The 25,935-nt window shown below is 33.7% G+C and overlaps 1 protein-coding gene across 24 annotated transcripts in view; it reads left to right on the top strand.

Moving 5' to 3' along the window:
- Positions 1-624: 624 nt before the first annotated feature.
- The window catches only part of Prestin (solute carrier family 26 member prestin), a 74,130-nt gene continuing 48,819 nt past the window's right edge, over positions 625-25,935 (top strand). For 2 of the 24 annotated variants that reach the window (XM_073986501.1, XM_073986498.1), the window contains exons 1-2: positions 682-824; positions 6,875-7,583. The gene's annotated coding sequence lies outside the window, so the exon portion shown is untranslated. Of the gene's footprint in view, positions 896-6,709; positions 6,755-6,874; positions 7,584-25,935 lie in introns of those variants that run through there. The other 22 variants (XM_073986502.1, XM_073986514.1, XM_073986503.1 and 19 more) reach the window with 22 other exon arrangements.

Genomic DNA, 25,935 nt, shown 5'->3' with positions numbered 1-25,935 from the left:
CAATAAAGTAAGACTGTTGGTTTTTTTTTGAGTTCTTGCTCAATGATCTCTGCAGCCTTATGTCTTAGCTCGAGACGCGAGTAGTAGCAAGCTTGTATATTCAATGCTGATTTCACCATGACTATATCCAGGGAAAGTAAAAGTTCACAAGGTTGTAATTGAAGTTGTCATTTGTGTAGGAGAAATACTGGAAATGTATAGGAAATTTATCCTTGCATACTGTTGTAATGTTTGGAGAGTCATTTAACACATTATGTCTGTACGATAACCCAAAAGTTTGTACAAATTTGTACAAACTTTTACAAAATGTTGTTCCATAACAAACTTGTTCAGTAAAAGAGAAGTAGTTGGAAGTACTTGCAAGAACTTGCAAATACTTTTTCCTTGCGAAGTTATCGAACAGGCATATTTTCTCATTTCGTTAGTTAAAAGTCTTTGAGAAAATCCTTTCGCGTTTCAAAACACAAACAAAATAGAAATCACGTTTTTAGTCACCTTTATTCGTTTACACAACATTTAACCCTGTGTGAACGCCCCTAACGACTTCCTGTTAGTTTTTGTTTGTTAAAAATACCGCTAAATTGATAGCACTGTTATTTTAATTGAACAGCTGTCCGTTTCTCTCACACAACAACTGTCAAAATTGTTTTGTGTTTGAGAAACGCTATCATCCTCTGCCTCAGTCTATTTTTCGCGAAACAATCAGTGGTTTGTTCTCACGGACAGTTTATTAAGAATTCGATTCTATATAAAAGATGAAACAAAATTAAAATTTAAAAATTAACCTTGGAAATAGAAATTGAAAGTGTGTGTTTAGAGAAAGTGTAATTATTAATTATAAAACAAAAAAATATTTAAAATTATAAAAACACCTAATTGCTTTTTAACGTTTCGTGTAACTATCTCCTTTTCCTTTTTCTCCCAAATGCGTCCTAATTTTTTGTATTATTCCATAGTTTTGCTTCCGTCTGTCGGTCGTCTATTCACCCCAACACGATAGAAAAAAATCCCGATAGTATTGAATAAAACCAAACGTTGTTTGGTCGTTCGGTTGCTCGTTTGTTTTATAAAAGAAGAGAGTGTGTGTGAGAGAGAGTGTTGCATATTGTGGATGTGTATCATAACGTAACTGTAACGTAACCATAACACATTATTTGATTAATTTGCCGTTATATTCCGTGTTTAATATGAAGAAACGTGCATAAGAGTGATAATGTATGAAGAATCCAGTAAAAATAATGAAAATAATAAATGAAGATGGTTTTTGTAATGTTATGGAAACTAAATAGTGAAAAAAATAATATGTACAAAATGAATGGACCATAATTTCCATATGGTGCCTTTTATGGAACTATTTTATAGTTTTCCTCTTTTCTAAACAATACATCTGAGGGTTTCATCTATTATACAAAAGACTGAAAACTAATTTTATTTTATAGAAGACCCCTGAAGGCATCGTAAGGTATATAGAAGATCCCTGAAGGCGTCTTCTAGTAGATAGAAGATCCCTGAAGGCGTCTTCTAGTAGATAGAAGACAACTTAATTCGTCTCTATTTTATAGAAAATCCCTGGAGGCATATTTTTCTATAGAAGAATTCTGTAGGACTTTTCCTGTCTATAGGAGGCCCTGAAGGCGTAGAAGCCGCCTACGGAGAAATACGACAGATCGAACAAAAATTTTACTTCCGACCCCAAATAGACGTGCTATTCTGAGAAAGGCTTCAAATTTTAAATTGTTTGCAGCACCGATTTTGGCAGAGTCTGTAATTTCTAAAGCTTACCACTTGAAGCAACACAAATATAAGAAACCCCACCTATGAACTCTTCATGGAAAATGATAGGCCTCGTAATTTCGAAGTACCAGACATTTGTAATTGTTATTTATAAGATATTCGAGAAGCACAACAGTATTCTAGTATATAGAAGACCCTGTTCTGGCCTCTTCTAATGTATAGAAGACCCCTGAAGGCCTCTTCTAGTCTATACAAGAACCCTGTATTTTATAGAAAAATCCCTGGAGGCATATTTTGCTATAGAAAATCCTGTAGGACTTTTCTTGTCTCTAGGAGAACCTAGAAGGCGTCATGTGATCTATAGAAGACTCCTGAAGGCGTCCAAACAGCCTACGGAAAAATACGACAGATCGAACACAAATTGTACTTTTGGCCGCAAATAGACGTGCTATTCTGGGAAAAGCTTCAAATTTCCAATTTGTTTGCAGCAGAAACTGTCGAAGTTTCAGGTGTATGCACTGCAGAGTGTGTAATTTCTAAAGCTGACCACTTGAAGCGACAAAAACATAAGAAACCCCTCCTACGAACGATTCATGCAACATGATAGGCCTCGAAGTACCAGACATTTGTAATTATTATTTTCAAGATATTCGAGAAGCACAACAGTATTCTAGTATATAGAAGACCCCTTCGGGCCTCTTCTAGTGTATAGAAGACCCCTTCAGGCCTCTTCTCGTTCATAGAATGTGTGCTCTATTTTATAGAAGATCCCTGAAGGCATACTTTTTCTATAGAAGACCCCTGAAAGTGTCGAAACTGGTACTTAGTGTTTAATTTTATGAATAATCAAACTACGGAAAAATACGAAGGAGAAGTGCTATTCTGAGACAAGTTTCAAATTTCCACTTTTCGCAGAATTTTCACTTTCCCTGCTGAGAGTGTAATTTCTAAAGCTGAGCACTTAAAGCGACTAAAACTTAAGAAAAAGCCACCAATTAAAAATTCACGCAAAGAGATAGGCCTCGAAATTGGCATAGTTCTAAATGACGCCCTTAATTTTATTTTTTACGATATTGTAATAGAACTACATTATTTTTTGGATCGCATAATAGAGTGGGTTGTGTTTGGTATGGCGGCGATCTCATACTATAGAACAATCGAGTTGCAGTTTTTGTCCGCCTCAAAGTATGAAAAATTGCTATAAAAAGTGCTCCAACTGGATTATCGGCAATACAGAAATATTTTTGGGACCAAAGAAATGGACATTACAACACGACAATGCCCCAAGTCACACGGCACGGCAAGGGTAGAAGATTCGTAGCCAAAATGTCAAGCAATTGGGTTGGCCTTCTTATTCCCCCCTGACCTTAATGTGATTGAAAATGTTTGGGATTGGCTAGTTTGAAAAGCTTACGCTTCTGTACGACAATTAAAATGTTCATATCGATGCAATACAAGAACTTGGTCCATAATGGCATTTGAACCATCTATCCTACGACATATCTATCCTTTAAAGACATTATCAAAAACATAAATGGCCTTTGAGTCCATCTATCTTGCGACAGGTGACAGCCATGATAACCGACTCTTTGATGCCTGGAATTTAAGCTCGTGTTTTCGGTTATATTGGGTTTCAATAAAATGGCTTCATTTCTCAGACATCAGCATTAATCAATGGATTTATTAAGGGAATACTTCGGCGAGCAGATAATTTCACATTTTGGGCCGTTTGAATGGCCGCCAAGAGTGATATCACACCGTTGCACGGTTTTCTATAGGGGTATGTAAAGTGTAAAGTTCATGAGGACAAACCCGTTTCCATGCAGGCCTTGGAGCAATACATCACGCTTGTCATTCGCCAGTTACCAGTCGAAATGCACGAATGAGTCATCGAAAACTGGACTCAACGGACGGATCATCTGAAACGTAGCCGCGCTAAAAATTTGAAAGACATATTTTTCAAAAAATACATGCCAAAAAATGTTCTTTCGAATTATAAAAAAAATGTTCACCATATAATTTGAAATTTCTGGGCATGTTCGTAAAAAAAAACACAGGGAACCACGAAGTGAATCACGCTTTATTTACCCCACAAATGCCTAATAATTTGCACTGCAACCTTCCAAACACAAGAAAGTCGTGATTGAAGTGCCAAGTGGCATTTTGTATCCCAGACATATGGTTGGTAATGGGGTGATTTGAACCGTTCAGGAAAAAGTTTCCGCCATTGCTGAGTTTCCTCCCCCAAGTTCGGTGAAGCAGATACGCAGGCTTTTAGGAATGACACGATGCTATAGCAAGTTTATTATGGACTATACTTCTGTTGCCACGCCTATGACGGATTTATTGAAAGTTAAAAAGAAATTTGCATGGACCGAAGAAGCCCAAAAATCTTTTGAAGGTACACATGAAGTCAGCCTTTGTTTTACACAGCCCCAATTTCTCGCAGGCTTTTTATATAGACGACGATGTTAGTAAAACAGTTGTTGCTACAGGTAAAAGTGGAGGGTGAAGAGGTTCCTATCGCCTTTATGTCGAGGAAATTCCACAAAGGCCAACGTAATTAATCGGTTACCGAACAGGAATGCTTAGCAGCAAAGTTAAATGTTAAAAAGTTTAGACCATATGTCGAAGGGCATGAGTTCACTATTATCACTGACCATGCGTCATTAAAGAGGATCATGTCCCAGACAGATCTAAGTACAAGGCTGGCTCGGTGGCCTTTGAAACTGCAATGCTACAAATTTTCACTTACATCATAGCATTTATATAAACTCCTCTTTTTCCTTGGTGCAGCAACTTTTGTGTTCCAGATTCGAACCGGTCCGGAAAAAGTTTCCGCCATTGTTGAGTGTCCTCCCCCAAGATCGGTAAAGCAGATACGCAGGCTTTTAGGAATGACAGGATGCTATAACAAGTTTATTAGAGGCTATATTTCTGTTGCCACGCCTATGACGGATTTATTGAAATTTAGAAAGAAATTTGTATTGACCGAAGAAGCCCAAAAATTTTTATATACACTGCAATGTTAGTAAAACAGTTGTTGCTACCATGGTATAAGTAGAGGGTGAAGAGGTTCCTATCGCCTTTATGTGGAGGCAATTCAACAAAGTCCAACGTAATTAATCGGTTACCGAACAGGAGTGCTTAGCAGTAAACTTAAAAAATGAGACCATATGTCGAAGGGCATGAGTTCACTATCATCACTGACCATGCGTCATTGAAGTGGTGGCTCATGTCCCAGACTGGTCTAAGTACTAGGCTGGCTCGGTGGCCTTTGAAACTGCAGGGGTACAAATTTTCACTTATATCATAGCTTTTTATATACACTGCCATGGTAGTAAAACAGATATTGGAAGCGTATTGGTGCAGATAAAAGCGGAGAGTGAAGAGCTTCGCCTTTATGTCGAGGAAACTCAACAAAGTCCAACCTAATAAATCCGTTACCGAACAGGAATGTTTAGCGGTAAAGTTAAGTGTTAAAAAAGTTTAGACCATATGTCGAAGAGCATCTGGGGGTTTCCTCTATTATACAGAAGACTGAAAACTAATTTTATTTTATAGAAGACCCCTGAAGGCATCTTCAAATGTATATAAGATCGCTGAAGGCCTCTTCTGGTAGATATAAGACACATTAATTTTCTTGTCTATAGGAGAAACTAGAAGGCGCCTTCTAATCTATAGAAAACCACTGAAGGCGTCCAAACAGCCTACGGAAAAATACGACAGATCGAACAAAAATTTTACTTTCGGCCGCAAATAGACGTGCTATTCTGAGAAAAGCTTCAAATTTCTAATTTTTTTGCAGCAAAAACTGTCGAAGTTGCAGGTGTATGCACTGTAGAGTGTGTAATTTCTAAAGCTGACCAACCTAATAAATCCGTTACCGAACAGAAATGTTTAGCGGCAAAGTTAAGTGCTAAAAAAGTTTAGCCCCATGTCGAATAGCATGTGTTCATTACAATCACCAACCATAGGTCATTGAAGTGACTCATATCCAACATAGTCGTGATAGTTTAAACATAGTCCCCTATACTTCCTTCTAGAGCCAATACTGAGGACTTCTCTTCTTTATGTTTCCTAAACTTGTCTGCTATAGACGATGAATCAGGTTTTTATTTGTAGATCCTCAGGCCGCTCATTTTCAGGCTGATGAATACCGTCATAATTTTGAGCGCTAAAAGTATCTATCAGATGCCTGACCTTGTGGATGGATATCTACCTATATGACGAACTGAACATGCGAATGGCGAGCATGTTCAGCTGCTTAAGAGATATGCTGTTAGTCACATGTATACATTTAACGTCTCACAGAGGTTTAATCGTTCTGTTTTGGCTACGATAAAAGCTTACGTTAAGCCTGATCAGAGCAATTGGTACGAGTCTCCCTCTAGCATATGTAGATCTATGCGTTCCTCAAAAAAAAAAACTCAGCTGTGGGACTTGCGTTTGGACATGTAATTTATAATCCACTTCTTCGTAAGCTTGGGATGCTCGAAGATTGCTCTGTCAGGTTTGATCGTAATGACTCGAGAGATATCATGTCTAAAAGAGTTTCTGATATGACTTAAAAACAATTCGTAAGGAACGAACGAACGTATAATCTGCGTTCGCGTGAAGTGTCCTACCAGGGAAGTCAGAAAGTATGTATGTATATCGTAGGAATTTCAGGCAAGTTTCAAAGCTACTCGCACCTTCAATTACATATAAACCATTTCATTTAATTGTTTTCCGTAAATATGGGGTTTTAAGTGATTATTACATTTATTTACTTTACGGTTACGTTACAGTAACGTTACATTCTGTTTACTTAACGTAAACAAAACCAAGAGAAACCACATTAGAGAAATTGAGAGTCGATGTCAACTTGTAAAAAATAAAAAAAACAGTTGTTCACTGCTCTCTCTCTCTCTCCCTCTCTCTGTAGGGAGGCCAAAAAATTAAACTTCGCGTGTTTTTCCCCACTTGTCATTAGTCAAATAACAACAGTTAAAGCAACAAGCTTGTCTCCATTTAGTTTGTAATCAAAAATAAAGAAGAAAAGGGAAAATCCCAAATAAAAATATAAAATTAAATACTTATTTTAATTTAAATAAACAAAATTATTAATGAAAAAATATAAACTTTAATACAATTACAGCGCGCCAAAAAAAAAAAAATAATAATAAAATTCCTACAAAACAACGTCAAAAAATTTTAAATTAAAAAAATATTGAAAAAAAAATTATAGAGTGCTGAATAAAATCCCATTAAAGAAAATTTAAAAAAAAATCAAGAAAAAAGTTAATTTTATTCGTTTTCGGTTTTCTCCTCCATGTGTATTTGAAATTGGCAACAGGCTAAGCAAAGCAAAAATAAAAACCAAAAAAACCAGCGTGACACTTCACAACCTAAATAAATGAAACAAAAATAACAACAACAAACAGTAAATAAGTGCCAAAAACCCATCTCCACAAACAAACATTCGTCGTCATCGTCATCACTCAGTCAGCGCCAATAAAGGCATATAAAATAAAAGCAACAACAACAAACCAAATACGAAACAAATACATTTCATTGCTCTTGAAATATTCGAAATCGTAACAACAACAACAAGAAGAAACAACGACAAACCCAACAACAACAACAATTATTGAGACCCCATTTATTCCCTCCAATAACAAAACCCCACAAATAAAAATTGATCGTGATATAGTTTTTTTTGCAACAAGAACAACAACAACAATTACCCATCGAAAACCACAACAACAACAGCAACTAATCAAACATCAGACAGCAGACATCAATAACAGCTGAATTTTGAACCCCACCCCACCACATCCATAACTATTGTTACTACTTACAAAAAGGTAAAAAGAATTGATTTATTATTATTTTTTTCACAAAATAATATTAGAAAGTTAAGTATTGAAGGAAATTTGGAACAAAATATTGGATTTTTGTAACTAAAAATAGTAATTCAGCTAACTTTTAAGAACACTTTTCATGCTGTAAAGTTCATAACAGAAATACTAGTGCTTTTTTGATGTAATTCAGCTACAGATTTAGCATTTTTTCAACCAAAATGTTTAATTCAGCAAATGTTTTCATTGCTGAACAGATATTTTTCACATAGAAGAGTTCATAGGAATCATAATAGAGGCTTATTATTGTAATGCAGCCGCATGTTTTGAATTTTTTCAACCAAAATGTTTAATTCAGCAAAGTTTTTCATTGCTGAATACGCATTTATAGAAATTTTTCACACTGAAAAGTTCATAGAAATCATAATAGAGCCTTATTATTTCAATTCAGCTACAGATTTTGAATTATTTCAATCAAAATGTTTAATTCAGCAAGATTTTTCATTGCAGAATACGCATTTATAGACATTTTTCATAGTGAAAAGTTCATAGGAATCATAATAGAGCCTTATTATTACAATTCAGCCACAAATTTTGAATTTTTTCAACTAAAATCGTTAATTCAGCAAATTTTTTCATTGCTGATTACGCATTTTTAGGCATTTTTCATAGTGAAAAGTTCATAGGAATCATAATAGAGCCTTATTATTGCAATTCAGCTACAGATTTTGAATTATTTTAACCAAAATGTTTAATTCAGCAAAATTTTTCATTGCTGAACAGACATTTTTCACACTGAAAAGTTCATAGGAGTCATAATAGAGCCTTATTATTGCAATTCAGCTACAAATTTTGATTTTTTCAACTAAAATGTTTTATTCAGCAAAGTTTTTCATTGCTGAATAGACATTTTTCACACTGTAAAGTTCATAGGAATCATAATAGAGTCTTATTATAACAATTCAGCTACAAATTTTAAATTTTTTCAACTAAAATTTTTAATTCAGCAACATTTTTCATTGCTGAATATAGATTTATAGGCATTTTTCATAGTGAAAAGTTCATAGAAATCATAGTAGAGCCTTATTATTGCAATTCAGCTACAGATCTAGCATTTTTTCAACCAAAATGTTTAATTCAGCAAAATTTTTCATTGCTGAACAGACATTTTTCACACTGAAGAGTTCATAGAAATCATAATAAAGCCTTATTATTGTAATGCAGCCGCATGTTTTGAATATTTTCAACCAAAATGTTTTATTCAGCAAAGTTTTTCATTGCTGAATAGACATTTTTCACACTGAAAAGTTCATAGGAATCATAATAGAGCCATATTATTGTAATGCAGCATCATGTTTTGAATTTTTTCAACTAAAATCTTTAATTCAGCAAAATTTTTCATTGCTGAATACGCTTTTATAGACATTTTTCACACTGATAAGTTCATAGAAATCATAATAGAGTCTTATTATTGCAATTCATCTACAAATTTTGAATTTTTTCAATTAAAATCTTAAATTCAGCAAAATTTTTCATTGCTGAATAGATATTTTTCACACTGTAAAGTTCATAGGAATCATAATAGAGCCTTATTATTGCAATTCATCTACAAATTTTGAATTTTTTCAACTAAAATCTTTAATTCAGCAAAATTGTTCATTGCTGAATACGCATTTATAGTCATTTTTCACACTGAAAAATTCATAGACATTATAATAGAGCCTTATTATTTCAATTCAGCTACAGATTTTGAATTATTTTAACCAAAATTGTTAATTCAGCATAATTTTTCATTGCTGAATAGACATTTTTCACACTGAAAAGTTCATAGGAATCATAATAGAGTCTTATTATTGCAATTCAGCTACAACTTTTGATTTTTTTTCAACTAAAATCTTTAATTCAGCAAAATTTTCCATTGCTGAATACGCTTTTATAGATATTTTTCACACCGAAAAGTTCATAGGAATCATAATAGAGCCTTATTATTTCAATTTAGCTACAGATTTTGAATTATTTCAACTAAAATGTTTAATTTAGCAAAATTGTTCATTGCTGAATACGCATTTATAGTCATATTTCACACTGAAAAGTTCATAGAAATTATAATAGAGCCTTATTATTTCAATTCAGCTACAGATTTTGAATTTTCTCAACCAAAATGTTTAATTCAGCAACATTTTTCATTGCTGAACAGACATTTTTCACACTGGAAAGTTCATAGGAATCATAATAAAGCCTTATTATTGTAATGCTGCCTCCTGTTTTGAATTTTTTCAACTAAAATGTTTTATTCAGCAAAGTTGTTCATTGCTGAATAGACGTTCTTCACACTGAAAAGTTCATAGGAATCATAATAGAGGCTTATTATTGCAATTCAGCTACAAATTTTGATTTTTTTCAACTAAAATCTTTAATTCAGCAAAATTTTTCATTGCTGAATACGCATTTATAGATATTTTTCACACCGAAAAGTTCATAGGAATCATAATAGAGCCTTATTATTTCAATTTAGCTACAGATTTTGAATTATTTCAACTAAAATGTTTTATTCAGCAAAATTTTTCATTGCTGAACAGACATTTTTCACACTGAAAAGTTCATAGAAATCATAATAAAGCCTTATTATTTTAATGCAGCCTTATGTTTTGAATTTTTTCAACTAAAATGTCTCATTCAGCAAAGTTTTTCATTGCTGAATATACATTTTTCACACTGAAAAGTTCATAGGAATCATAATAGAGCCTTATTATTGCAATTCAGCGACAAATTTTGATTTTTTTTAACTAAAATCTTTAATTCAGCAAATTTTTTCATAGCTGAATATACATTTATAGGCATTTTTCACAGTGAAAAGTTCATAGAAATCATAATAGAGCCTTATTATTTCAATTCTGCTACAGATTTAGCATTTTTTCAACCAAAATGTTTAATTCAGCAAAATTTTTCATTGCTGAACAGACATTTTCACACTGAAGAGTTCATAGAAATCATAATAAAGCCTTATTATTGTAATGCAGCCGCATGTTTTGAATATTTTCAACTAAAATATTTTATTCAGCAAAGTTTTTCAATGCTAAATAGACATTTTTCACACTGAAAACTTCGTCGGAATCATAATAGAGCCTTATTATTGCAATTCAGCTACAAATTTTGAATTTTTTCAACTAAAATCTTTAATTCAGCAAAATTTTTCATTACAGAATACGCATTTATAGACATTTTTCATACTGAAAAGTTTTTAGAAATCATAGTAGGACTTTATTACTGCAATTCAGCTACATGTTTTCTTTGCTGAATACCAAAATAGATTTAAAATTATGGCGATTGAGGGAAATTTTAAGAAAAATGTATTTTTTTAACTGAAAATTGTAATTCAGGTAACTTTTTCATGGCTGAATGCAACTTTAAATACCTTTTTAATATTATAGTGCTTAGAGAATTCAAATCGTAGTGTTACTATTGCAATTCAGCTACATGTTTTGTTTGCTGAATACACGAAATTTAGTAAATTAATTATTACGGACTAAATTAACAAAATAATATTAGAAAAAATTAATTTAGTGATATTGGGACAAAAATAGTTATTTTAGCACTAAAAATTTTAATTCAGCTAAATTGTTCACCAACAAAGTTAATTCAGCAAAATTTTTCATGGCTGAATAAACAATTTAGAACACTTTTTTATATATTAAAGTTCATAAAAATAACACTAGATCCTTTTTATTGCAATTCAGCTACAGACTTTCATTGCTGAATACAAAAATAGGCTTAAATTAACAAAATAATATTAGGCAAAAAATTAATTGAGTGATATTAGACAAAAATATATATTTTAGCGCTGACAAATTTAATTCAGCTAAATTTTTCAACAAAAATGTTAATTCGGTTAACTTTTTTATAGCTGAATACAGAATTAGGAACATTTTCCTTACTGTAACGTCCATAAAAATCACAATAGAGCCTCGTGGTTGCAATTCAGCTACACATTCTGCTTGCTGAATACAAGAAAAGGCTTAAGAGTATTGGAAGTGAGTGAAATTTGAAGAAAAATTGAGTTTTTCAAATGAAAATTGTAATTCAGCTAACTTTTTCATGGCTGAATAGACCTTTAAAGACCTTTTTAACATTTTAAATTTATTAGAACTCATAAGAAAGTTTTATTATTGCAATTCAGCTACATGTTTTGTTTGCTGAATACGCATAATAGGCTTAAATATACAAAATAATATTAGAAAAAAATTAGTTGAGTGATATTGGAAAAAAAATAGATATTTTAGGACCAACAACTTTAATTCAGCTAAATTTTTCACAAAAAAATTTAATTCAGCAAAAATGTTCATTGCTATTATTGTAATTCAGCGACATATTTTTTGCTGAATACACAAATAAGAACATTTTCCATACTGTAACGTTCACAAGAATTACACTGGCGCCTTATAATTACAATTCAGCTACAAGTTTTCTTTGCTGAATACCAAAATAGGCTTAGAAATATTGCAATTGAGTGAAAATTGAACAAAAATCGTTTTTTTTTCACAAAAATTTTTAATTCAGCTAACTTTTTTATGGCTGAATACAACTTTAAAGACGATTTTCATACTATATAGCTTATAGAATTAATTTTGGACTGTTATTATTGCAATTCAGCTACATGTTTGTATGCTGAATACTCGAAAATGGGCTTAACTTCACAAAATAATATTAGAAAGAAATTTATTGCGTGATTTTGGAACAAAAATAGATATTTTAGCATTAAAAAATTTAATTCAGCTAAATTTTTCACCAAAAATGTAAATTCAGCATAATTTTTATTGGCTGAATACACACTTTAGAACATTTTTCGTACTTTAATGTTCATAAAAATAACACAAAAACCTTATAATTGCAATTCAGCTACATGTTTTGATTGCTGAATTGACAAAAATAGGCAATAATTGTAATTGAGTGAAAAATTGAACAAAAATCGAGGTTTTTAATTGAAAATTATAATTCAGCTAACTTTTTCATGGTTGAATACTCCTTTAAAGACCATTTTAATGTTATAGAGCATTTATAATCAATATTGGAGTGTTTTTATTGCAATTCAGCTATACGTTTCCTAGCTGAATACACAAAATAGGCTTAGAATTACTGAGAATTTCATTAAATTGACAAAATGGTATCAGAATTAAGTAGAAACATTAACAATAACTGATTATTTATCCATAGAATTGAAATTCAGCAAATTTTTTCTTAGCTGAATAGCCATTAAACCCTATTTTATAGACCAACAAATTTATAAAATGTATGTTATAACCATTTTATGATTATTCAGCAACATTCAGCTAATTTTTAAGCCTAAATAATGCAATTCAGCTAAACTTTTTATAGCTGAATATAATTCAGCTAGATTTTTTTAAGTGAATACATATTATAACAGATGTTCAACACTGTTATATGCAAAAAATTCATATTTTAGTAATTTTGAAGTAATTCAGCTAAGTTTTTTGTTTGCTGAATACCAAAAATAGCCTTAGAAGTATTTTGAAATTCACTAAATTAATAAATTAGTACTCAGAAAATGCAATTGAGTTAAAAAAATCAACATAAAATAATTATTAATCTTCAAAATTGAAATTCAGCAAAAGTTTTCCTAGCTGAATTGTCATTGAGACCCATTTTTAGACCATTTTCTAGCTGAATAGCCATTAAGATCCATATTATTGATCAACAAATGCATAACATTTATGTTTCAATCTTTTTTCGGTAATTCAGCAAGAATTTTTTGCAAATTTATTCATAACATTGATATTCAGCTAGATTTTCCTATCTGAATAATAATGGGTTTTAGGGGGCTATAAAACTCATAAAGTGTATGGTATAGTAATTTTATGGCAATTCAGCAACAATAAGCTAAATTATTTCATAGCTGAATAAGTTTGTTATAGCTGAATACACATAATATCGAATTTAAAACATTTTTGTATGTATAAAATATACATTAGAGTCATTTTATAGCAATTCGGCTATATTTTTGCTTTGCTGAATACATGAAAATGACTTTAACGAGTTAAGAAATGGGTAGGAATTCATAAAATGCTACTTGGAAGCAAATAATTTAATGCAAAATATGTTTAAAATATCGCACAATCCTCTAAAACTGCAATTCAGCTAAATATTTCTCAGCTGAATAGCCGTAGAAATATATTTCTTTAACTATAAAGTTCATAACATGTCAATAATCATAACTAGAAGCATTTTAAGTTAATTCAGCTGCCAAAAATGCTATTCAGCAAGGGTAAAATTTAATTCAGCCACTAAAAATTTCGTAAAAATGGCAAAACTTTGTTATGAATGGCTTTCTCAATTAATTCAGCCAGTAAAAATGGGAAAATAGTAATATTTCATCTAATTCAGCTACTTGAAATACTATTCAGCAAAGGCAAAAATTAATTCTACCCCTAAAAATAGAATTTAATTGATCAACAATCATAGCCATAAGCATTTTAAAGTAATTCAGCTGCTAAAAATACTATTCAGCAAAGTTAAAATTTAATTCAGCCACTAACAATTTAGTAAAACTGCCAAAACTTTGTTGTGAAAGGCTTTTTGATTTACTTCAGCTATTAGAAATTGGACATTTTTAATATTTCATCTGATTCAGCTACTGGAAATACAATTCAGCAAGATAAAATGTAATTCAACCAATAAAAAATTCGCAAAAATAACAAAACTTTGTTAAGAAGCCTTTCTCAATTAATTAAGCTAGTTGAAAAAGGACATTTTTAATATTCCATCATCATTTCAGCTACTAAAAATGCTATTCAGCAAAGTTAAAATTTAATTCATCCACTACAAATTTGGTAAAAATCCTAAAACATTGTTATGAAAGGCTTTATCGATTAATTCAACTGACATTTATAGCAAATTTTTAATATTTAATTTAATTCAGCTACTAAAAATGCTATTCAGCAAAGTTAAATTTTAATTCAGCCACTAAAAATTGCGTAAAAATTACAAAACTTTGTTACCAAAGGTTTTCTCAATTAACTTAGCTAGTAAAAATTGGAAATTTTTAAGATTTCATCTAATTCAGCAAAGTTAAAATTCAATTCAGCCACTAAAATTTTTGTAAAAATCCTAAAACTTTCTTATGAAAGGCTTTATCGATTAATTCAACTGACAATTATAGCAAATTTTTAATATTTAATTTAATTCAGCTACTAAAAATGCTATTCAGCAAAGTTAAATTTTAATTCAGCCACTAAAAATTGCGTAAAAATGACAAAACTTTGTTACCAATGGTTTTCTCAATTAACTTAGCTAGTAAAAATAGGAAATTTTTAAGATTTCATCTAATTCAGCAAAGTTAAAATTCAATTCAGCCACTAAAATTTTGGTAAAAATCCTAAAACTTTGTTATGAAAGGCTTTCTCAATTAATTCAGCCGAGGGTGTTTGTCAGTTCTCCTACCGGGCGCGTCCCCACCGGCGGATAGGGGGAGGCGGATGACCGTACTAATTTGTTCTAGATCTAGGGAATTCATTTGTGATTAAACCTGTTCCGGAGCGGATTAGTACGATCACCTGCCTCAGGGAAATTTATTTTCCCCGCGGACAAAAAACTGACTATGGGGGTGTTCCCCTAAAACAAAAAACACAATATGAAGAAAGTTGGACAAAGTAAGAAAGTTACGGTGCAGGGCTTAATAAACCCAGTACCGGCGGGTGATGTTGATCTGCACACGAGTCACACCCCGTCGTCATCATGCGATCGTGAGCAAATCTCTCCCACAGGTGTGGGTGCCTTGGCACCTGTGGTCGAAGGTAATGCGACAAGCACACAGCCTAAGGGCAAATACAGGGAGGAAGAGACTGAGAAGCTAAGGGGAAGTTCATGCTCGACCCAGCCTTCAGATACAGGTAGCGACTCAGACTCCAAATCCGATAGCGAAAGCAAAAATAATATAACCGTCATGGAAATCCCAGAAAAGGAGGAGGTCCACAAGATGGTAGACGAAGTGAGCGACAGCATTGCAAAGCTCACAACACACAAGAAGCAGCTGTCTGGTGCTCAACGACGAAAGTTCAGGAAGCAACGGACAAGCAAAAAGGCTATATCGCAGGATGCTCCCACAGGGACCATGAACACTCCATCCACTTCTTCGGAAGCGGCGAAGAGGATCAGATCCCCCGAAGAGCAGAACACTGTAAAGCCGACGAAGAAGAAAAAGAGCTCCACATCCCCAAACGTTCCGAGTGCACCGCGTCAAGTACCACGCAAAGGAGACTGTTCCGAGAATCCTTTGGCAGAGGGCGACAAAGTCAGCTCGAACGTGAAGAGGGTGTGCCCAGCCGCGGAATCGACTGCAGTGCTTGGGGATTCTGTGAAGAAATCCCGGACCCGGCAGAAGAGGAAGAGGGCTGCGGAGACTGGTAGAGAGCCGCCATCTTACGCAAAGGTAGCCAAGAAACGCTATAGGGACGAACTCTGCTATGCAGTGATCGATACCAATAGAGGTTCCGGAAAGCTACCCAAAGACCATCTTCCAGCAATTGAGGAAATGGTCAACAATAAGATATTGGATCACATAATGATTGGAGGTGATCCAATTCAAATCATCAGCAGCGGGGTCAAAGGGGACGTGATGGTGTTCCAATTTGCCCAGCATGCAAACGTTGCCGCCCTCAAGGATATTATCAACAGCATAATACCTCCATGGGAAAACGGCAAACTAAAGTTGGTGAGGAAAGACCAAATTCCTCAACTAACAAAAACTTCTGTATTCGTCAGAGGATGGGGCAGCAAGTTCGAGACGGAACGCATGCTCGAAGTCTTTGGTCGTCAAAACAAGGACTTGGACGTGAAGAGATGGGAGGTCTTCCACAGGGAGGAGCAGGAGGACGGAACTCTCCTTGTGGTCGGAATTGACCATCTCTCCATGGCTAGTCTGACAAAGACTAAGGGCAGGGCTTTCTACATCTCCAACGCTGTCCGCTTCAAAGCAGGAAAGGCGGTAATCGGCGAAAGCGAGGAAGCCAAACAAAGCAACAATGTAAAGGGAGTCGATGCCGTAATCACCGACTCTCAAGAAGCCCGTTTACTGGAGGACCAATGATTGAGGTCATCCAGATAAACCTCCATCGGAGCGAGACGGCAACCATGGCCCTGATGGAGAAAATCAATACAGGTAAAATCCATATTGGCTTGATCCAGGAACCTTGGACTATTCAGAACAAGGTCTCTGGACTAAACCATATAAACTACCAATTGTTTTATGCAAATACGGGGTCTCGACCGAGAACCTGTATAATATGTCACAAAAACTTAAGTTTTCTTTTCTCTCCAGAGTTGTCAACATCGGACGCAACTGTGCTGAAGCTGGGGAATGGCAATATATACCTTGCATCAGTATATTTACCGTTCGACTCGCCGACACTACCACCTTCGTCGGAACTGCAGCGGTTGGTGAGGAAAGCAAAACAAACAGGTAACGAAGTACTAGTAGGTAGCGATGCTAACTCACACCACATTGCGTGGGGTAGTACTAATACTAACAAAAGGGGCCAAGCCCTTTTAGATTTCTTGAATACTAACGACCTAATAACCCTTAACATAGGCAATAAAGCCACCTTTGTTAACAAGATTAGGGAAGAGGTATTAGATATAACAATATGTTCCGAAAATCTTATAAACGAGGTGCAGAATTGGAGGGTCTCGGAAGAGCACTCCTTCTCGGATCATCGTTATATAAGATTTGAACTAACACGGCCACCACCGAAACCTATAAGTTTCCGAAATAAATCCAAAACCAATTGGATAAAATTTGGGAAACTAATAAAAGATAGGCTAGGGCACGATAGACATGAATGCCTAAGCACGGAAGATATAGACAGAAATGTCAACATTATAACGGAGGTCTTAGTAAAGTCATTCGAAGAAAGTTGTCCCCTTCGAGAGAGGAAATCTGCCTACGAAAAACCCTGGATGACAGGTGAAATTCGTAACAAAGGCAAAGAGGTCCGAAGGCTTTACAACAGAGCTCGACGAAAGAAATTAGCTGTATTCTGGGACAACTATCACACAAAACTTAAAGAATACAACAAAATGACTAGAACAGCAAAGCGCAATTCCTGGAAACTTTTCTGTGAACAGGTAGACAGCGTAAATGATGTATCCAAAATAAAAAAGTTTCTATCGAAAACCCATACACAAACCGAGATCATGGTGAATGATATGGGAAATAAGATGGAAACAATCGAGGACACGCTGGGGCTTTTGATGAATACACATTTCCCGCCGAACACTGCGACGCACGCAGGGTTGCCGGTAATGAGGGAATGTGATACAGAGGAAGCACCAACAATTGATGAAGCGATGGTAAAGGATGCCATCAAGAGCTTCAAACCTTTCAAAGCAGCGGGGCCGGATGAGATATTTCCGGCCTTACTCCAGAAAGAGATGGACTACATTGCGCCCATACTATCTGGAATTTTTAACGCATGCTTAAAACTTGCGTATACTCCTAAAGCCTGGCAGGAGGCGAGGGTAGTATTTATCCCCAAACCTGGGAAGGCTAGTTACGCAATTCCTAAGTCTTATCGTCCGATAAGCCTAACATCCTTCCTGCTTAAAACCATGGAACGAATAGTCGACACCATGATTAAGAGCAAGATTCCAAACGATATGCTTAAATACAAACAACATGCATACGTTAAAGGTAGATCAGTGGAAACCGCATTACATGAGGTTGTACACCACATCGAGAGCACCTTCGACAGGAAGATGTATACACTGGCGGTATGCATTGATATCGAGGGTGCTTTCAACAACGTCAGCACCGAAACCCTTATCCAATCCTTAGATAAGTTTCAGGTGAATCGGGCCCTCAGGGACTGGATAAGCCACATGCTAAGGAATAGATGGATAAGCTGCGGGCTACTTGACGTAAAAATAAAGGACAAAGTTGGTCAGGGTACGCCACAGGGGGGGATTTTATCCCCACTCCTATGGGTCACTACCATAAATAGTCTATTAAGGACTTTAACCGATGAGGGATTTGACCCAGTCTGTTATGCAGACGACGTTATAATACTTCTGAGGGGTAAGAATCCAAACTTGCTATGCAGAAGAGCTGAATCAGCCCTAAAAATAGCGTATAACTGGGCTAGACCAAGAGGTCTTAATGTAAACCCGGAAAAAACGGAAATATGTCTGTTTACTAGGAAAACAAAACTGGGACACTTTGAAGAACCAGTTTTCCTAAACAAGACGATCAATATTTCCAATAAAGTCAAATATCTGGGAGTAATTCTGGATAGGAAACTTAAATGGAAAGACCATATTCAGGAAAGAGCCAATAAAGCTCATAGATGTTGGTCAACCTGTAGAAGGGCTATAGGCGCCAAGTGGGGTCTTAATCCTAAGATGACACACTGGCTATACAAAAGCGTAGTTAGACCTATTCTAACATACGCTTCAGTAGTCTGGTGGACAGCTATGGATAAAAAGTGTAATATTAAAATACTACAGAAAGTCCAACGAATGTGCTGTCTAAGTGTAAGCGGCGCAATGAGGACAACATCAACGAGGGCTTTAGAAACTATTCTATATATACACCCAATAGAAATCCAGATAAGGTATGAAGCGGCTGTCGCAGCTATTCGACTTAAAGCGATGGACGAGTGGATCAGTAAGGACCACGTAACATACCATCAAAACATTCTACAGGTAACAACGGGAGAGTCAATGGATAACATTGCATCGGACCGTATACCTGAAACATTTGTAGCTGCCTCATGCGAGGCATTAATTCCAGACAGAGACTCGTGGATCGGCGGAAATCTAGCACAAATGCCGACTGGAAACTGCTGTTATACAGACGGCTCAATGCTAGGTGGGAGAACGGGACTGGGTCTCTTTATTGAAGAACCAGAGACCGAAATATCTCTTCGTTTGCCGGATCACAATACGGTCCATCAAGCGGAGATCCGAGCGATCACAGAGTGTCTGAACTGGCTTAATGCCAACACGAGGCCAACTACTGTAAACGTCCTTACGGACAGTAAAACTGCAATCAAAGCAATAACATCCAAGACAGTAAAATCACAAACAGTCCTGGATTGTATAAATTCGATCAACAGCTATACTCAGCATGGCACGGTGCGTATAATATGGGTACCGGGACATGCGGGGAATAGAGGTAATGAGATAGCAAATTCTCTGGCAAAAAAGGGAAGGGAATTAGCAACTGTAAACGTAGCGAACGCAAAGCCACTAAATGCGTCTCGGCTAGAGTTAAAAAATTGGGCAAAAAATGCCCACTTATCCCTATGGAATAGAGAGAAATTAGGGGAAACCACAAAAATCCTATGGGGAGACCCAAATGAGGAAAAAACTAAAAACCTACTACTGCTAGGTAAAGCAGAGTTGAGTAGACTTACAGGTGTTCTTACAGGTCACCTCGGTTTACAAGCTCATCTGCACAAAATTAATTGTGCAGACAACAGCGTATGCAGGGCATGCGGAGAGGATGATGAAACATTGGAGCATTTTCTCTGCAAATGCCCCGCTTTCGCAAACATCAGATCCCAGTTCTTAGGGAACGACACAATACCAGATCTTAATCAGGTAATTGTAGACGACCTAAAACAATTACGGGATTTTGTTAAGGGAACAGAGTTCCTTAATTAAATTATAGTAGAGTCCCCTTCTTCAAAAACTTAGACTAGAGCGCACAACAGGCCTAATTCATGGCTTATGTGTATGTCCACCAGGACATGTGGCGAGTACTCGCCCCTCTTTTCAACCTAACCTAACCTAACCTAACCTAGTAAAAATAGAAAAAATTCAATATTTCATCTAATTCAGCTACTTGAAATATTATTAAGTAAAAGTAAAAATGAATTTGACCCCTAAAAATCCCGTTAAAAGAATCAAAAATCATAGCTAGGATCATTTTAAACTAATTCAGCTGCCAAAAATGCTATTCAGCAAAGATCAAATTTAATTCAGCCACTAAAAATTGCATAAAAATGCCAAAAATTTGTTATAAAATGCTTTTGCAATTAATTCGGCTACGAAAATTACTATTCAGCAAAGGAAAATTGTAATTCAGCAACAGTAAATCACGTCAAATCGGCAAAAATCTACATTAAATGATATTCAGCAAAGGTAAAATGTTATTCAGCTACGATAAATCATTTAAAATTGCCAATATTTGCTCAAATGGCTTGATTTGTATCCAAAATATTCTTCATTCAGATATCGTGCAAAAGTTTTCATCCATCTCTTCTTATATTTTCTTTATAAATTATTTGAAACGCTGTGATTCATTAAAAAATTCTTGTGTTTATATATTTATCAATTGTGTGACGTCATTTTTTTCGTTTTGTAGATTGTGTGTGTTATCTAATAACAAAATTTATTTAAAATTCTTTCCTTTGTTAAGACTTTTTGAACTGTTTCATAAAATAATTAAAAAAAGAACGAACGGCGGAGCAAATACAACATAGTATAGAATTTCATTCATATCAACCATCCATATGTGGTGCTGGTTGCTGATTTGCTTTTTAAATTATTAAGCATTTTAATTGATCAATTAAAACGGAATTGGGTTATTTCGATTTAAATGAAAGTGGAGAGTAAATTATGCGGATGAAATATTACACCATCCGACAAACATTGATTTTGTTATGGATTTGGTGACATTAAGTGACAATTCAGCTAAACATTTTTTCTGCTGAATTGTTTGTTTATGTGGTATTTCTATAGATTATGGGGTGGGGAAGACTGTAAATACCTTAAGTGTCCAATTCAGCTACAGTTTTCATTGCTGAATTGACTATTTTGGGTAGGTTTCCAATAGATTATTGAGTAATGCATTAAGACATTTGGCTTAATTCACAATTCAGATACATTTTTCATTGCTGAATTGACTATTTATTAGGATTTAATAAAGTTTTGGGCGGAGAAAATATTTTCACAACAATTTAGCCAAATTTTACTTAGCTGAATTGCCAAATTTAATCGTTTTCGTTTTACTTTTAGATTTGAAAATATTTATATTGCTTTTAATCGACAATTCAGCCAAATTTTACCTTGCTGAATTTTCTATTCATTACGATTTTATATTTATTTACGTTCTTAAAATATTCTTTTAATAATTCAGCTAAAATTTTATTAGCTGAATTATAAAATATAATAACTTTTCTATTGATTTTGGGTTCAAAATTTGTTATATTGCTTTTCATTGGCAATTCAGCTAAATTTTACCTTGCTGAATTAGATGCGATTATTTTTTTCTATAGATTCCCATATAAAGAATTTTGTAATTGACATAAAGGGTTAATTCAGCTAACATTTTACCTTGCTGAATTGTCTTTTTATTGTGATTTCATATTTATTTAGGTTCTGAGAGTAGTTTTATGACAATTCAGCTAAATTTTTCTTAGCTGAATTATGAAATTTCATAATTTTCGTTTGATTTTTGGTTTTGGAAATATTTATATTGGTTTTAATCGATAATTCAGCCGTATTTTACTTTGCTGAATTGGCTATTTATTAAGATTTTATATCGATTTAGGCACAGAAAATATTTTCACAGTAATTCAGCTAAATTTTTCTTAGCTGAATTATAAAATTTCATCATATTTCGAATGATTTTTGGGTTTAAAATTATTTATAATGCCTTTAATTGACAATTCAGCTACGTTTCACCTTGCTGAATTGGCTATTTATTAAGATTTTATATCGATTTAGGCACAGAAAATATTTTCACAACAATTCAGCTAAATTTTTCTTAGCTGAATTATAAAATTTCATCATATTTCGATTTATTTTGGGTTTAAAATTATTTACATTGCATTTAATCGACAATTCAGCCGTATTTTATTTTGCTGAATTGGCTATTTATTAAGATTTTATATCGATTTAGGCACAGAAAATATTTTCACAACAATTCAGCTAAACTTTTCTTCGCTGAATTATAAAATTTCTTGATTTTCGAATGATTTTTGGTGTTGGAATTATTTATAATGCCTTCAATTGACATTTCAGCTACATTTTACATTGCTGAATTGGCTATTTATTAAGATTTTATATCGATTTAGGTACAGAAAATATTTTCACAACAATTCAGCTAAACTTTTCTTAGCTGAATTAAAAAAGTTAGTCATTTTCGATTGATTTTTGGTGTTGGAATTATTTATAATGCTTTTGATTGACATTTCAGGTACATTTTACCTTGCTGAATTGGCTAGTTATTAATATATTATATGGATTCAAGTACAGAAAATATTTTCATATTAATTCAGCTAAATTTTTCTTAGCTGAATTACAAAATTTCGTCATTTTCGATTGATTTTTGGTGTTGGAATTATTTATAATGCCTTTGATTGACATTTCAACAACATTATACCTTGCTGAATTGACTTCAATTATTTTTTTCCATATATTCTTAAGTAAGGAATATATTGAAAGCATTACATGGATAATTCAGCTATATTTTACATTGCTGAATTGACCATTTATTAGGATTTTATACTTTTTTGGGTGCGAAAAGTAATCCTATAACAATTCAGCTAAATTTTTCTCAACTGAATTGTCAAATCCTATCATTACAATGCTTATAATATTTCAAAACTTAAAAATATAATGCTTTCATAATCCAAATGGCAATTCAGCTAAAATTTTCTTAGCTGAATTACAAAATTTCACAAATTTCGACTAATTTTTGTTTGTGAAAATAATTATATTGCTTTAGATTGGTAATTCAGCTACATTTTATTTAGCTGAATCGACTATTTATAAAAATGTTATATTTTTTCATTGCTGAAAATATTTTTATTACAATTCAGCTGAATATTCCTTAGCTGAATTGCCAAATTTCATCACTTTTCGATTGATTTTATATTTGGACATACTAATATTGAAATTAATTGTTAATTCAGCTACATTTTACCTTGCTGAATTCACTAATCATGAAGATTTTATACGTTTTTTGGTACTGAAAATATTTGTATAACAATTCAGCTAAATATTCCTCAGCTGAATTTAAAAATTCTATTAGAATGCCAAAATATCAAGTTTTAACGATACAAATGACAATTCAGCTAAACTTTACTTAGCTGAATTGCGAAATTTCAACAAGTTTTAGCGAAAATTGCAATAAAACCTTAAAATATGGGTTATTAAGACCAATTCAGCTAGATTTTTCTTAGCTGAATTACTCTATCTCTTCACACAACAACTTATATTAGAGCAAATAATAGTCCAAAAAACTTGGCGGTTTCTTTATTGATTTTTTGTTCTGCTTTTCCCGGTGTGTGTCTTTGTGTGAAAAGTGAAAGCTTAGAACAATGGCGTGTTAAACATATTCACACCTAATTGCCCAAGGGGTCTTAACACGTAACACGCCCCAAAGGCAAGAGAAAACCGAACCCATCACATAACATCTGTTTATCGTTTCGAAATTACATCGCCATCGCCTTCTCTTTTTAATTAAATAAAAACCCAAGAAAATTTGCAACAAAATTATTTGTTTATAATAATCTCAATTTCTATTTTCATAAGAACGAACGACGAACCCCCATACAATTTGCCAAGTGCACTTGTACCCCAATACAAAAACAACAACATGTGACGTCACATGACCAACACTTGCCGCCATGGTTGGTTCCTATATTTGGTCTGGGACTGAATTAAAATAAAAATCCATAAAATAATGTTGACAAATTATAAAAATAACAACAACAATGACCAGTGACAACAGCAACAACAACGACAGCACCCAACACTTTGCATGTCCAGCACCACTCGTGTGTGAGTGGTCGGACGGACATATTTAATGGTCACATTGTTTAGTTGTACTGTTATTATTTAGCACCCAGCCAACGACAGACAGAGCGACCGGTCTTTTTCTTCTTTTTGTGAATTGAATCTAAAATTATATGTAAATATTGTGAAAATCATGAGGCACATGGTGTTCGAAAGACATGTTAGGTTTGTCTAAAGGGGTTTTATCCAGGTCGCTTGGACGCGGTAAATACTTTAAATAATTTATCCGGGCCATTTGGATCAGGATCAGGTAGATGCTTTATCCGAAGCATTTGGATAAGGCAAATGCTTTATACGGAATATTTGCATAAATTAGATAAGTTATCCGAAGCATTTGGATAAGGCAAATGCTTTATCCGGAGCATTTGGATAAGCTAAATATTTACTCGGAGCATTTGGATGAAGTAGATAAATTATACGAGGCATTTAAACAAGGTGGATAAGTTATCCGAGGCATTTGGATGGGGTAAATGCTTTATCCGGACCGTTTGGGTTAAATAAATTATTTATCCGAAGCATTTGGATAAGGTAAATGCTTTATCCGAAGCATTTAAACCAAGTAGAAAATATATCTGAGAAATATGGATAAGGTAAATGCTTTATCCGAAGCATTTAAATCAAGTAGAAAATTTATCTGAGGTATTTTGAAAAGTATATGCTTTATCCGAAGCATTTAATTCAAGTAGAACATTTATCTGAGGCATTTGGATAATGTAAATGCATTATCCGAAGCACTTAAACCAAGTAGAAAGTTATCTGAGCCATTTGAAAAGATAAATCCTTTATTCGAAACATTTTAATGAATTAAATAATTTATCTGAGCCATTTGGATAGGGTAAATACTTTATCCGAAGCATTTAAATCAAGTAGAAAATTTATCTGAGGAATTGGATAATGTATATGCTTTATCCGAACCATTTAAATTAAGCAGAAAATTTATCTAAGGCATTTGGATAAGGTAAATGCTTTATCCAAAGCATTTAAATCAAGTAGAAACATTTACTTGAGACATTTGGATAAGGTAAATGCTGTATCCGAAGCATTTAAATCAAGTAGACAATTTATCTGAGACATTTGGATAAGGTAAATGCTTTATCCGAAGCATTTAAAGCAAGTAGAAAATGTATTGGAGGCATTTGGATAAGGTAAATACTTTATTCGAAGCATTTAAATCAAGTAGAAAATTTATCAGAGACAATTGGATAAGGAAAATGCTTTATCCGAAGCATTTAAATCAAGTAGAAAATATGTCTGACTCATTTGGATAAGGTAAATGCCTTATCCGAAGCATTTAAATCAAGTAGAAAATATATCTAAGACAATTGGATAATGTAAATGCTTTATCCGAAGCATTTAAATATCTGAGACATTTGGATAAGGTAAATGCTTTATCCGAAGCATTTAAAGTAAGTAAAAAATGTATATAAGGCATTTGGATAAGGATATGCTTTATCCGAAGCATTTAAAGCAAGTAGAGAAGGTATTTGAGGCATTTGGATAAGGTAAATACTTTATCCGAAGCATTTAAATCAAGTATAAA

The sequence above is a fragment of the Musca autumnalis genome, unplaced genomic scaffold, assembly GCF_047663935.1.
Source record: "Musca autumnalis isolate F117 unplaced genomic scaffold, ASM4766393v1 scaffold_4, whole genome shotgun sequence".
NCBI classification, from domain to species: domain Eukaryota; kingdom Metazoa; phylum Arthropoda; class Insecta; order Diptera; family Muscidae; genus Musca; species Musca autumnalis.
The sequence above is the reverse complement of the archived record's forward strand: the minus strand, read 5'-3'. Positions and strand labels throughout refer to the sequence as shown.